The sequence below is a fragment of the Carassius auratus genome, chromosome 3 (genome assembly GCF_003368295.1).
Source record: "Carassius auratus strain Wakin chromosome 3, ASM336829v1, whole genome shotgun sequence".
Lineage (NCBI taxonomy): Eukaryota > Metazoa > Chordata > Actinopteri > Cypriniformes > Cyprinidae > Carassius > Carassius auratus.
In genome coordinates this window covers 26,010,622-26,025,371 of record NC_039245.1, presented here as the reverse complement: position 1 = coordinate 26,025,371, position 14,750 = coordinate 26,010,622, and the positions used below count along the sequence as shown (strand labels likewise).

Here is a 14,750-nt window from a genome sequence, read left to right as displayed (position 1 = left end):
GGACCCGCAATATTCCCATAACATTGCCTGGTCGCCTTCTGTGTGAAAGCAACCACGTCCCGGAATTGATTACCGAATCGAACCCGGGTCGGGGACATAGTAACATTGCGGTAATCGATCCGGAACGAGCGCTGTGTGAACAAAAGCCAGATCTAATTCGGTATCGAAGTGATGACGCGCGTTATCGCGCGACTCTTTTACCGGCTGTTTTGAAGGAAGATCAACATTCGCGACGAAAACATATGTGCAAACTGTAATGAAGCAGAGATCAGTTAGTTCCTCACTTTCCGCGCTGACACTGAGATCGTTTGCTTGCTTCAGTTAAAGTATAACGTGCCAAGCTTTGTCGACTCGTACATTACACGTCACGCGCTGATGTCACGTGTCGTTACGGGATCTTCAAGGGTTGTGTGTGAAAGCACGCACATATACCGGGTCATCACTGGCAGTGTGAAAGTGCCAAATCTAGCGACCAGGAAACAATTACAGGAACACTTTACCCCTGTATTTGCCGGAATGGCAGTGTGAAAGGGGCTCCTGTGTGCCTGTTTGTGATGAATAGATGCACCCAAGTTTAGTAATGCAGCCAGTGTATATGAATCAAATGATTTTATAACAACAAAACTTATTCCAAAGATTCTAGTAGGTTTATTAATTGTTTTTATTATTGTACTTTTTTTTGTTTTACAAAATTTTGACTTCTAATCTCCCTTCCCCCATTAACACAGTTAAAAATTCAATGATGCCTACAAAGTGTTCAGCCTATTTAAAGATATTGTACTTAAGATTAAAATATAAGACAGATAACTCATGTTGTTGTGTGTGTAGTGAGTAAAAGGGCTGAAAAAAAGACCTTGAAGCTGAATAGTTTTCTCAGAGCGACATCTTTTACTCAGTTCATGCTTGATTCCACTCCATTTGTGCTCTTGCTTTTATTATGCAATGGGAGCAAGACGTGCATGTGTGTGATTTACACCAGCATCTCTCTGCTTGTCTTATTTTGGGGGTGTCGCTCTCTGTGTGTTGGGGGGGGGGGGTTAGGGTTTTGTTTGTGCTCAGTGAGATTCTCGTACCCCCCATGGGGTCTGATGGGGACGACGTCCCACGCCCTCATATATCACTGTGCTTTAACATAGATCAACAGGACCTGGCATTCGTATTGGGAAGCTGGGAAGCACATGAAAAAAGTGTTCATTGTATGTTGGGAGATGCTCACAAAATCTGTCAACAACATGGTTTGGATCAAAATCTGATGAAAGAAAGGATGTGTTCCAAACGTAATAAATGAATACCTTTAGGATGGATATTGTATACTGTATACTGACTAATATCTTTTGGGTTATCACCCCTCTCAAGAGAGGTCTGGGATAACCAATCCAAACTGGAATAGTCTTTCCGGGTAAAGTGTCCTCGTAATTATAATGTGTTGGCTCGGTCAGATGAGAGGCCCTGTAACCAGATCCAGGTATTATCCTGCAGTCTTGCAGATAGCTACAGGTAAGGAGAGCACACTGATGAAATGCTAAACCTGTTGCTTTTGTCTTTCACTCTAACAATGCTCAAAACTAAAAGTGTAAAAGGCTTCTAAGCAAGAGCCAGTGTTATCAAAATACAACCAAGCAATAGTGGTTGTGCATTTCAAACCTAAGCTGAGAATCGATTTAAAAGAATCAAAATTCTGATTTAAGGAAATGTAATGAAATTAAGAATTCATACATTTTTCATTTTTTCAGTACAATTTGATTTTTCAGATTCATTAACTTGACCAGAAAATCTGTTCCAAATAATGCTATTCTTTCTAAGTATCCTATATAACTTTTAAAAATCAGCAAATCAGAATGATTTCTGAAGGATCATGTGACACTGAAGACTGGAGGAATGATGCTGAAAAAACAGCTTTGATCACAGGAATAAATTACAGTTTAAAATATATTCAAATTGAAAACAGTTATTTTAAATTGTAATAGTATTTCACATTATTACTGTTCTTCCTTTCTTTTTCTCTTTTGTTGTTGTTTCTTAATCAAATAAATGCAGCCTTGGTGAGCATAAGACACAAAAAACATTGTAAAAATCTTTACTGACCCAAAACATTTAAATGGTGGTGTGTGTGTATATATATATAAATGTAAAAAAATCCAAAATGCAGTTCAAAGTTGGGGTCATTATTGATTTTTTATTTAAATAAATAGACATAATTTTTTATGTTTTGTTAAACTGTATTAAAACAAAGTTAAGTATCCTACCTGTTTACTTTGAAAGATGGTAACCTGAAAAAACTCAGATTTTTATGAAATGGCCAAAATATTAATTTAACCTCACTGAATCGCATTCAAAACATCAATTAATACCAACAAAACTATTTTAATGACTTTAATATAGGTAGCGCAATCTCTTTGTCCAATTCGATTCAGATTCACACTGACTGAAGTGGAGCCAATTCTCATATTCTGATGTTTTATTCTCAAGTCTGTTTGACGTCACATCAGGGAAATGTTATTCAATGAAAGAAAACGTTCAGAAAAGAGAGCAAATATCAAAGAGGTTACTGTAGCGGGAGGCCGTTTGTCAGACGTCAGACTTTGGGATGAGGAGGTTGTGAATCTGAGCCACCGGGCAAGCTGTGGCTTCAGGACGGGGTTTTTGCCGTTTCCCGCACAACTCCAATGGTATTCTGCTTCTGTGTAGCACAAGATGAGAGCCGCTGATGTCTCGGACAGCCCTCATGTGCTCAACCGATGATCCAGACACAAGAGACAGGGGTGGAGCGTGAAGCAGACGGGGAGAGGAGCAGCGAATACATCTTTTTTATCACATGGGCTGTGAAAGGCCAGTCTCCTGGGCAACTACTGGTGCTATTGTCATGGGGGCCGAGCACTAAATGGGCAAGGGTCCATAACAGTCCCTGCAGCCAGGGGTGGGGGTTTGATTAGGGAGGGCTGGCAGGGGTCTGGCGACCACTGAGATTTATTGAGGGGATGCCGTATGTCTTCGTGAAAGTGCACTTACTTTCCAGAGTAGGGCTGAAAAGGGAAACATGTTATTTTTTTTCATATAAAGGGTTCAGTATGTGCTTGAAAATGTTATTTAGATGAAAATGGGAATATGTGCTACATGCTTTCTTCTCAATAACAAAATAAACATGCAACAAAAATGACGGCGGGAGGATAACATCAGTTAAAGGGAACCTGCATAGACAGCAATGCAACTGAAACGTTCAAGAAAGGTAGTAAGGACATCATTAAAACAGTCCCTGACCACGCATGTGTGATACTGACCTGAACGTGCAACGAACTGACATGGAAGAGAAGAGCAAGATATTTCAAACTCTTAACAAACTTTGTTTTGGCCCAATTTTTTCCGGGATGAAGTAACACCAGTTTTGATTTTCGCATGAAGTACATTGGGGCCTATAGAACACTATTATACAATTTAAATAAAGCTCTAGGTATTGAAAAGTGAATGAATGTGGCATGCTGAGAAGAGGTGGGCTATTACATTTCTAATCAATCAGACAAATGGTTTCCACAAAGCAACACCCTAACAACCACCAGAATACCTTTAGCAACCATATAGCAATGTACTTACAACCATAAAGAATATCTAGTTTTAATTCAAAAAGTTCCTTTGTGTAAAAATAAACACTTTAGCATACTTTAAAAAAGAGAGTACTGAATATGGAATTCATATAGTTTGAAAGAATACATACATAAGTGCAAACTTAATGTAATGTTTTAAGACACTTAAAGGGATAGTTTACACAAATATAAAAACTACCCCATGATTTACTCACCCTCAAGGTGTATATGACTTAAACCATCCTAGGTGTATATGACTTTCTTCTTTCAGACAAATACAGTCTTTGTATTGACTTTGTATGTAATCTACTCGCGCAAATCGTTGAACTCGCGTTATATCCATGATTTATCTTTCCGTCTGATTGATGGCCATCAGCGGGTGGGTAGAAGACAACAAATACCATCATTCCACGCTCCTTCTTAGCGTCATCAAACCACGTGATTGTTATTGTTTCGGTAGTGCGCCCTCTAGTGGCAGATCCTACAACCTGTACCTTTAACCCCCCAGAGCCACGTGGAGCACTTTTTATGATGGATGGATGAACTTTATTTTGCTTCAAAATCTCAACCCCCATTCAATGCCATTATAAAGCTTGGAAGAGTCAGGACATTTTGAAAATATAACGAATATATATATTCGTCTGAAAGAAGAAAGTCTGAAAGGTGAACTATCCCTTTAATTGCAAATATATAAAAAAGGTATTATAATAAAAAAATAATTATGCAATTAGCTGAACTATTTAATGATTATTAAAACTACAATTATTTCAAATGTGCTTTAAAGTAAAACTTTTAATTTTTACATTATTGCAAACTGCACTTTTAAAAAGTTTATTTGAGTGTATTTAGAAACATTCATGAAAGTGTCTTTCTTTAAATTTACTTAAGTGTCCTTTTATTTCATTAAGATTATAAACTTTCTGAAATTAGAATTAAAAAAAAATTTATACTTTTACAATTTGAGCGAAACTAGAAGTGGACATTCAACGATATCTCACGACCAATTTGTAAGTATTTTGATAGGGGTGAAAAATTAGTGCGAATTTGTATGATAATTTTATACGATTTGTCTAGACCACAGTGACAGGTAGGTTTAGGGATGGGGTTAGGTGTAGGTCATTCGTACAATTTCAAATCAATTGTGCAATTCGTTAAATTTGTACGATTTAACACAAATCGTACAAATTGTATGAATGAGGTCGTATAAATTCATACGAATTAGCCACCTCGTAAAATATGTATGAATTGCTGTGAGATCAGGCTGGAACATTCAATACAATGGTTGCACTTTATTTTACAGTACGTGTACGTACATGTACTTATAGTGTACTTACAGTGTATTTATCTAAGAAAGTTCTGGTAATACAATGTAACTACATGGGGTAGGGTTAGGTTTAGGGGTAGACTCAGGGTTAGTAAATAGTTATAACATAGTTATTGTAATTACTATAATAAGTACATAGTATGTATATGGGGAACAGGACTGTAAAATAAAGTGCTACCACAATTATGCAAACTTGTTTTTAATAGGTTGGCCCTGTTAACTCTCTATTTACATGTTTCTGATGATATATGAAGAATTCAGATGCAAAAGCCTCTAAGTGCCATCTGAAATTTTAATCTAAAATTAGGTTGAGTCATTTTACTTTAATTGCAGTGTGCTGGTCCTTTTCCAGGCTATTAAAAGGACATAAATATAGGAGCCTGATAAAAATCCTAATTTTAGATGAAAATTTCAGATGGCACTTAGAGGCTTTTGCATATGAATTGCAATGTCTTTTTTGGCTGACATGACAATTTAATTTACTTTACCACTAAGAGACTAATATTTACTGTCCAATGAATACCCATTGGATAAAAAAAATAAAATAAAGAAAAACACTAAACATCCTGTTTCACAGAAGAAATGCACACGATTATGCTGACTTTAATTTAATATACAGCACAAGGAAATAGAGGCATGTGAGAGGCTGTTTCTGATGAGTAATGTTTTGGCCAGTTTACTGTATGTTCGGTTTTATATGATATATACTGCACGGCAAAGACAGGAGATTTTGTACTTGTTTGACAAAAATCAACAAGCTGCGCTCTGCATCATTCCCACATGAGCGCTGATATCAGAGACCTGGAGGTCAGGCGAAGCAGTGGGCCATGACATGCTGGGTTGTAGGTGGCTGGTGTGTGTGCTCTCAGATCCACCGTCTCTTTGTTAGCGAGACACTAGCGGCTGAGTAATCTGACATCCATCACCAGCTTGGGGAGCAATACACACAGTGAGCGAGCATAGGGAAAACAATACGTAGTGAAACAGTGGGAGGCCCTGTATTCATTATGCAGGGCTGTGATGCTCTTTTGTAGGTGTTTGGGGGTGGTGGTGAGCCTGCAAAAGATCCCCATGACAAAGCCATTTCCTGCTGTTTGCACTGCTCATTGTAATCTTCTCTAATAATGCTGTTTATCACGTTGCTAATGAGTCGAGGTGCGCTTCAAATGAACAATTTACAGTGTTGTGTCTGTTCCCGCTTGTGGAGTCCAGCCTTGTGTGATTGAAGTTTTGGTCACACGTTAGTTTGTGGACCAATTCTCACTATTATCTAACTATGACTTAGCCTAAAAAAACTCCTTATTCGCTGCTTATTAAAAGTTAGTTTAGGTGCAGGGTGGTTTAAGGGATCTAAAATATGGTCGTGCAGAAAAAAGCATTAATAAGTAGAATCCCGATTCCAAAAAAGTTGGGACACTGTACAAATTGAGTTAAAAAAGAATGGAATAATTTACAAATCTCATAAACGTATATTTTATTAACAATAGAATATAGATAACATATCAAATGTTGAAAGTTAGGCATTTTGAAATGTCATGCCGAATATTGGCTCATTTTGGATTTCATGAGAGCCACACATCCAAAAAATTTGGGACAGGTAGCAATAAGAATATGGAAAAGTTAAATGTACATATAAGGAACAGCTGGAGGACCAATTTGCAACTTATTAGGTCAATTGCCTACATGATTGGGTATAAAAAGAGGCTCTCAGAGTGGCAGTGTCTATCAGAAGTCAAGATGGGCAGAGGATCACCAATTCCCCAAAAACGCTGCGGCGAAAAACAGTGGAGCAATATCAGAAAGGAGTTTCTCAGAGAAAAATTGCAAAGAGTTTGAAGCTATCATCATCTACAGTGTATAATATCATCCAAAGATGCAGAGAATCTGGAACTATCTCTGTACTGTAATGTCTTTATATTACAAAAACCTTTCGATTGCTCAGGCTGGTATCCAGATGGCATTATATATAATATGTATGCCATAAATGTAACATGAGGGAATATTGACCACCTATGTCTCATAATTTTTAACTAGGGGCACCTTACATGAAAAATTCAGAGATTCCAGAGCAATAAAATGTATTGTTTAGCTACATTACGTCTCTGCAAAGCTACATGAGTTTATAGATTATTATTTTCTCTACCGTAGACACAAAGGCACCCTGTTTTCAGTTTCTCCGAGAGAACTACATCTCATTCATTTTGCATTATATAACAGCTTAACCTTGCTTAGCCTTACCTCAACAATAGCAACAAGTCAGACCTGTCGCACATAAGTGTAGCCTATATTTTAAAGAAAGACACATGGCAACCGTGCTGTGAATGGCACGTTCAAGTACAGGTTTGTTGGCTCAAGGTTATCCAATCTCATAGGTGTCGAGGATGAAGCTTCTGTTGTGGAGACCATGAAACGAAAGACACTAAAATGTTCATCACAGACAAACGCAGGTAGAGAAGATCTCACCTGACACCTGATCTCAACATGGCCTCGAGAGAGAGCTGGTGCCACAGGGAGAGAGAGTTACAGCGGAGAGGTGCAAAGAGGAAAAAACAAACATAAACCATGCAGGCCCACGGTAGCCAGGCGAAGACCGTACGTGATGCTGGCGGACGCGGCTCGACCCTGAACTGGCGAGTCCAGACCTGCCTTTGAATGCTGGGTGGGAGACGCACCAAGCCGACTGCAGGACTTGGCTTCATTCAATGAAAAAAAGCCTACTTTAAGCAAACAAGAGCATAGCAAACTCTTTCACCGTTCTCTGTTTTTGCATTTATTTCTTTTTCCCTATTCTTTTTTGTTTTTGCATTTATTTTTTTATTTCCCTCACATGGCTCTGCCAGGGCCTTTTACGCTACTAAGGGAAGATACTCTTTTTTTCCTCTTGATTTGATTTCTTTATGTCTTTGTTTGTTTCCCAGTGGACTTTAAAATGATGCTGTTTTACATATCTGAGGCGCTGCCTTCAATAGGTGAGCGGTCGTGGCGACAAAAACCAAACAAAAACCCCACTGCTGGATCCAAATTGGGACCCCCTCGTAGATCAGATCGGCCAAGGCTTTCTCCGATGCATTTCTAAACACTCTCTCGGTTTCCACCCCCAGCAATGGTGGCTGCGTCTCCCATTAAATGACTTGATTGGAACAGATGGAGGATGAAGTGAAACACAGACTTCTGAAGTAATTTCCCACAGCCCTTCCCTTTCTAATCAACACCGATACTGTTTTTGAAAGGTGAAGTGTGTAATTTCTTTGCCACTATGTGGCACCGAGCGGGGTTGTGATGTTTGATGTTTGTTTGAGAGGCCAGACTGTGTCCGACAAAACAACACTGAACGTGTTTAGAATAGCACGCTACTATTCATGCAACATTAAGTAGCCTAAGAATACTGTGTATTTTCTTTCTGCATGAAATACCATATAACTTTTGCCAAAAAGTGGAGTGCGCCGTGAGAACAAAAGCAAGTGCAATGCACGTCCAGTGAAATGACTGAACCAGAAGAAAAAGCATTTAGACACTTGCAATCCATTCTTGACTCATTGTATGACTGTCAAATGTTAAAAACGTAGTTCAGCATGGAAATGTATTTACAAATGTATAAAACGTTTTTATTTTTTAGTCCATATGTTGAAAGTTAGTGTATCTTGTGTTGTAATGTCACAGAGAAAACGTTGTTTTGTTTTCTGTAGAAGTAGTTTTGGTGAGTACATGATGATTAGTGAACTAAGACTTTATGATAAATGGACGCTAAATAAATAAATTAAACATGCAAATGACATGCACATTTTTTAATGGCTCAATATTATTATTAACTCTGCAATCCTTAGTATGTACACAATTAGCATTCAGTTTTGAATAGAGTTATTATTTTATTGTTTGCTGCCAGTGGCACAGAAATGAAATTTCCGGTGCCATTTTTTTTTCTTTTTGTCTACCAGTACCACTCATGAAACATTGAAGATAAAATTCATAATTTAAATGTCATTTAAAAGCATTAAAATAATGATGATAATAAAACAATCATAATTTCTAACCTTGAGTAAAAGAATTGAGCTTTGATGTATTGAATGTGCATTTGTAGTGTACTATAAATCTCTAATCATACATGCAGATAATGTAACATTAATGAAATAAAATACAAATTATGTTTATTATCATCACACTTAAGTACACGGATCCTGCTATTGGTTCCTTTGCTTGAACCAATGAAAACGTGTCCTGTTTTCATTGGTTGTCTAGTTTATGTGTCATGTGTTTATTGGTTGGATTATGTCATGTGACCCCATTGTTTGGTGTGTATATAGCCTCATATAGCCCATTGTCTCTTGTCTAGCCTTGTCAACTGCTTGGTGAGTCTTCGCCTGCGTTCATGTTCAAGTTTATTTCATAGTTTGGTATCAAGTGATTTGTAAACTTCAAGTCTTGTAAATAAAAGCTGCAGATGGGTTCAGTATGCTTGGCTACAGTGGACATTATTACAATAACCCTATGCTGTGCTTTGAGTACACTCATTTTGACTTAACAGACTAAAACACATGTAAAGTACTTGACTGTTACTGTTATTTAATATTACATTTAAAGTCAACTTATTAAATATATACTAAATTGCAACAATCATTTATAGAAATTAGTTTATGATAGGTGTGTGTCAGTATATTTACTTAGCAGTACGCTTTAACCATGGTTCAGAGACAACAGACCATGAAATGGTATGTTAGAATGTACTCAAGTAAAGAAAGCTGTGCGGACTGAAACACAATACACAATAAACTGGCCTTTAAAACAGGATTGAAAGCTAAACACACCATCAAAGTGAACGAATGTGTGTGTGTGTAAGCATGCAGATGACCCACTGCGGTAGATCTGATCTGTGCTGGTCCTCCGGATATTATCATGGTTAATGGATGAGCTGAAGCTCCTTGAAATTTATGACACTCATTAGCCTAGCGTCCCTCTTGCTGGCCCTTTTACAGCGAGGTGAGGGAGGGTCGTGTGTTTGCGTGGGGTGATCTTTAGCCCCAGCTCTGGGATCAGACAAACACTTATTAACAGAGAGGAATGCAAATAAAAGGCAAGACTTTAAGGGTGAACACACCAGAGAGAGAGGAGTCTCGTCCGAACACACACACACACACACACACAGGAATCAGCTGGAACAGTCTAGAAGCGAGGAATGTCTCTGAGCGAGCCAGCAGTGGAGCACTGTGACCTTGTGCAGGGAAGTCAGCAGTGCACTGCTCGATGCGTTAAACACACATTAATCAGCTCATATCTACAGACACTGGATGCTTATGAACATTGAATGAGTGACACAGTACTTATTCTGCCTTGACATAATGTTTTGGATTCCAACTCCTCTTAAAACTTTCAAGCTTTATCGACCAAATGTTGTTTGTCAGATGCTTGCTGCTTTCATTCATTAAACTCTAGGTCTTTAGGTGCTTTGACTTACTGGGTTTCATTTCTGATATGGTATTTATTTTTTTTATTTTTTTTGTCTATAGCAGACAATCAAAAACCTCAAAAGCAGTGAGTATCTTTAGTATGAGATACTGAGTAACTTTATAAAAAGTATCCTTATTACAGATATAATAAACTTTAAAAGCACATACTTAAGTGCAAAGTGAATTTAATGATTATTGATTAATGACACTTAATTACATGTTTATTCTATGCAAATCTAGTTTGCTTTGGTAAATTTGTGTTTCTCTTGCTTACTTTATGATTTTAATCCTATGTATCAAACACAAAAACACAACTGGTTTTCTTTCTTGCACAACCTGTCATTTCATTATGGATATATATATATATATATATATATATATATATATATATATATATATATATATATATATATATATATATATTACATATTACACACATATATATTATATATATATTAGTCAGCTCTCTGGGTAAAATAACAGATGGTTCAAGTAACGTTGACTTCCCATTGGATGCGATTAAATCAATATAAATTTAATAATATAGGCATTGTATATATTTCAGTAAGTTTCATGCATCTTTTTGAAATATAAAGTTAAAAAGCTAAAAAAGGAAACCACTCAGTTCTGAAAATCAGAGATCTGTGAGTGCCTTTAAAGGGTGTTGGGCGAACAGGTCTGCAGTGCAGAAGCTGACACCATTGAAACTATTTGCAAACAAAGCCACGCTGAGGACACATGATTTACCTTCATAGCGTCACAGACTCATTGGGTAGTTTTGCTTCCTTCAGCTCTAATCTGTTAATCTGCCCTTAGTGCTTTGTTTACACTCCTGCGCTTTCATTGAGACCACTCATGTCTCACACCAGTGCAGTAACACATGTAGCCAGTCCAACTCAAACAACCTTGAAAAGAAGGTTTTCAGAGCCTCTGTGCTACTGTATGCTAATGGGAAGTTTCAGTACAAATCATTCATGTTACCCATACAGAAATGCAATAAATGTTGCCATACCGAGAGTAATATTGCCATAAATGTTACCTAGAGGGCAAAATATATAATTTCAACATGTGTACATTCTCTAGGTAAGATGAAGTTTATAACACATATAAAATTCCCATAAGTACATATGTTAGTAATGTCCATATGATGATTTTTAAGTCAACAATATAGAAATATATAGATTTATATATAGATGTACATGTATGCATGATGTGAATGTCCAAAAATGTATTACACATGCATATTTATGAGCTAGATATACAGTACAGACCAAAAGTTTGGACACACCTTCTCATTCAAAGAGTTTTCTTTATTTTCATGACTATGAGAATTGTAGAGTCACACTGAAGGCATCAAGGGCTATTTGACCAAGAAGGAGAGTGATGACCTGGCCTCCACAGTCACCGGACCTGAACCCAATCGAGATGGTTTAGGGGTGAGCTGGACCGCAGACAGAAGGCAAAAGGGCAACAAGTGCTAAGCATCTCTCGGGGAACTCCTTCAAGACTGTTGAAGACCATTTCAGGTGACTACCTCTTGAAGCTCATCAAGAGAAAGCCAAGAGTGTGCAAAGCAGTAATCAAAGCAAAAGAAGAACCTACAATATGACATATTTTCAGTTGTTTCACACTTTTTTGTTCTACAATTTTCATAGTCATGAAAATAAAGAAAAGAAGGTGTTTCCAAACTTTTGGTCTGTACTATATATACATATATATATATATATACTATATATAGTGTGTGTGTGCAGAACATGTCATGCTATGCAATGCATTTCTCTGCATGGGTGGCCTCACTTGGTCAAGAGAGACTCCACTGTCAGCTTAAGGCGTTTGTTGCCATGGCAATGGGTAGGACTTGTGAAGCTATTCGGCTTACTGGAAACGTGCTTTATTGTTGACTTTCAGGAAGGGGTGGAGGTGCGCAGGGCTGAGGAGGAGCTGAAAGTACAGCTGTGGTGGCAGTGTTTTGGTCTGTGAGGTGTCTGCCTCATCACTGGGGTCAGGTGGCTGAGCTTTATGGCCATTCAGGTCAAACAAAAGAGAGCTGGATGCCTGATACAGCCAAACACACGTCACCATTCACACCTTTCACCTGATACCCCTGACAGCACTTCAGCAGGGCAGCATCCGGGGCATCAGCCACAGCCTGTCTGCTTCATATGATAAGACCTGCAAAAATCAATCAAGCCTAAAAATCTGTTCTGTTTTTTTTTTCTAAGTCTTTTAATAAAAACTGCTTATATGTTCTAATTTAAATAAGGCCTAGTCCTGACTTAAGCTAAGCCATGTCTGAGAAACTGGGTCCATATTTTTAAGAAATTCAGAAATCACATATTAAGTTGTGGTTAAGTCCTACTTAAGTGATTCAGACTGCGCTCTAAAGGTCAGCTAATAGCATTTAATATAAATTAATATTCAAAATGAAAATTCTGTCATTTGCTCCCCGTAAGTGGAACACTTAGAAGATACTTTGAGGAACACTGGGAATAAAACAATGACTTTCAACTGATACATTTCCCAAAACATCTTCTTTTGTCAGCTGGAGTGTTGCAGTGATGATGTATTTTTATGGGCCAACCTGGAACACATCACTAATTCTCTTGACAAAAACCCAATGAGATTTTTCCATTGGCTTTTGTACAATTGTGGAAAATAAGTTCTGTGATCAACAAAATTTGGTGATTTTATGATAATATCCACAAATGAACACAGCTTTTATGAATTCTAAAGCATAAATGTAATCTGCACAAGGTAGTAAAACTACACTATAAGCTATATACATACTATAGGCCACGTTGCATGACTTCAACATCACTATTAAGCTTCTGACAACTCTTTCTACATTTGAAAAAATTATAGAGTTATAATAGTTTGCAAGAGTGCAATTATAAACACGACGAGGCTGTGAAAGCATAAAAAAAATTGCTATGATGAAAGCAACTTAATTAATAACAGAAGCGAGTTATTCACAACCTGAATCATCAGACACATTTAGATGATGGAGCAGAGGACGCTTTAAAAGTCAATATATCCCATGTGCTCCAGTTCTATCTCTCTCTCTCACACACACACACAATTTTCTCCATTTTCTGCCTACTTTTAAATTTAAGCAATTGTGCATAATGAAAACGTTATGCAATTGGCCTAGTTAGATGGGTTTTCAGATTGGTGTGTCGTGTAATGTTCCCGACAACCTCTGCAGTCCCATTTATAGAGACTTGTTAGCAACCACCTTTTCTAGACAAGATATTATCTATATTATTACTGTTGCGTTTTATGATGCAAAATATAATGTGACAATGTCTTGCGCTTGTGCTAAAAACATGCCAAATTATGGGCATTAAAAAAAAAACACACACAAAAAAATCAATGACATTAAGTCGATGAAACCGGAAGTGTAAATGCACTTCTTTGAAAGGTGCACTATGTGCTGTGCTTCCATCTACTGGTAAAGACGTTCAATCGCATGAACTAACATTCAGCCATTGCGCACTAGGACCCTGAAACGACGGAGACAGGCAGCAGTGAGTGAATATGGCAGACAGAGACACAGCGTCAGATGCTCACAAACACTATGCTTATGCCGAGCTGCTCAGGTAACGGTCATCATTTTTTCACTGTAATAAAGCGTTAGTTTGTGGAGTTGTTTGTGGTCTGCAGTAACACAGACACTCCCAAATCAGCCTGGAAACAGAAAACATGCGCGAGGCAGCAAACAAGCAAAAGTTCAATCACGTGACGCATAGAGATCAGTGGGTATGACAGAAGAAGTTGTCAGTTTAAAGAAATGTATCTGATGCAGATTTTTAATAACCCTCTGAAAATGTGAGGATCAACTCCCAATCGCTTCCATCCGAGCACACTGACATTTCTGTGGGGTCTTTCAATTATGGGCACCTCCAAACAAACATGATCAAACATGCTATCACTATTTATTTCATTTTCTACCAGCACTTTCTAGTAGTATGCATACATGAGTAGAATTCTCAAATTTCTCTGAAAAACTTAACAAAAGTCATTCTCCCTCAGATTATTCAACGTTACGTGTTGCAGTTGACACTGTGAACATTTTGCAATGAAATGTCTCACTCTTTAGTCTCACTAAGGCAAATATCGCAGTAATTGTATATATCATAAACACACAAACATAGTAGTTTCATACTATTTGCATAATTTGTGAGGTACTGCTTGGTTGAAAATGATATAATAAAATATTCAGGTCTAAAGTAATAGTCATCTTTTTCTAGTGGAGATGATTAACTGAGGCAGTCGTGATTTGTATAAATAACTGATACTAATCATTTTCACACAATCAGTATTGAAATGTTTTTATTTCAGTCTTTGTTTATACGATCAGATGAGAACTGGACTCTCCTGGCCGAGAAGAGAGTCGAGAGACTGTGA

The 14,750-nt window shown here is 37.5% G+C and overlaps 1 protein-coding gene across 5 annotated transcripts in view; it reads left to right on the top strand.

The window, feature by feature from the left end:
• The first annotated feature begins 13,830 nt into the window (after window positions 1-13,830).
• The window catches only part of LOC113052575 (5-hydroxytryptamine receptor 3A), a 40,252-nt gene continuing 39,332 nt past the window's right edge, over window positions 13,831-14,750 (top strand). For 4 of the 5 annotated variants that reach the window (XM_026216974.1, XM_026216973.1, XM_026216971.1 and 1 more), the window contains exons 1-2: window positions 13,831-13,942; window positions 14,685-14,746. The gene's annotated coding sequence lies outside the window, so the exon portion shown is untranslated. The remainder of the gene's footprint in view (window positions 13,943-14,684; window positions 14,747-14,750) is intronic. The other variant, XM_026216986.1, reaches the window with a different exon arrangement.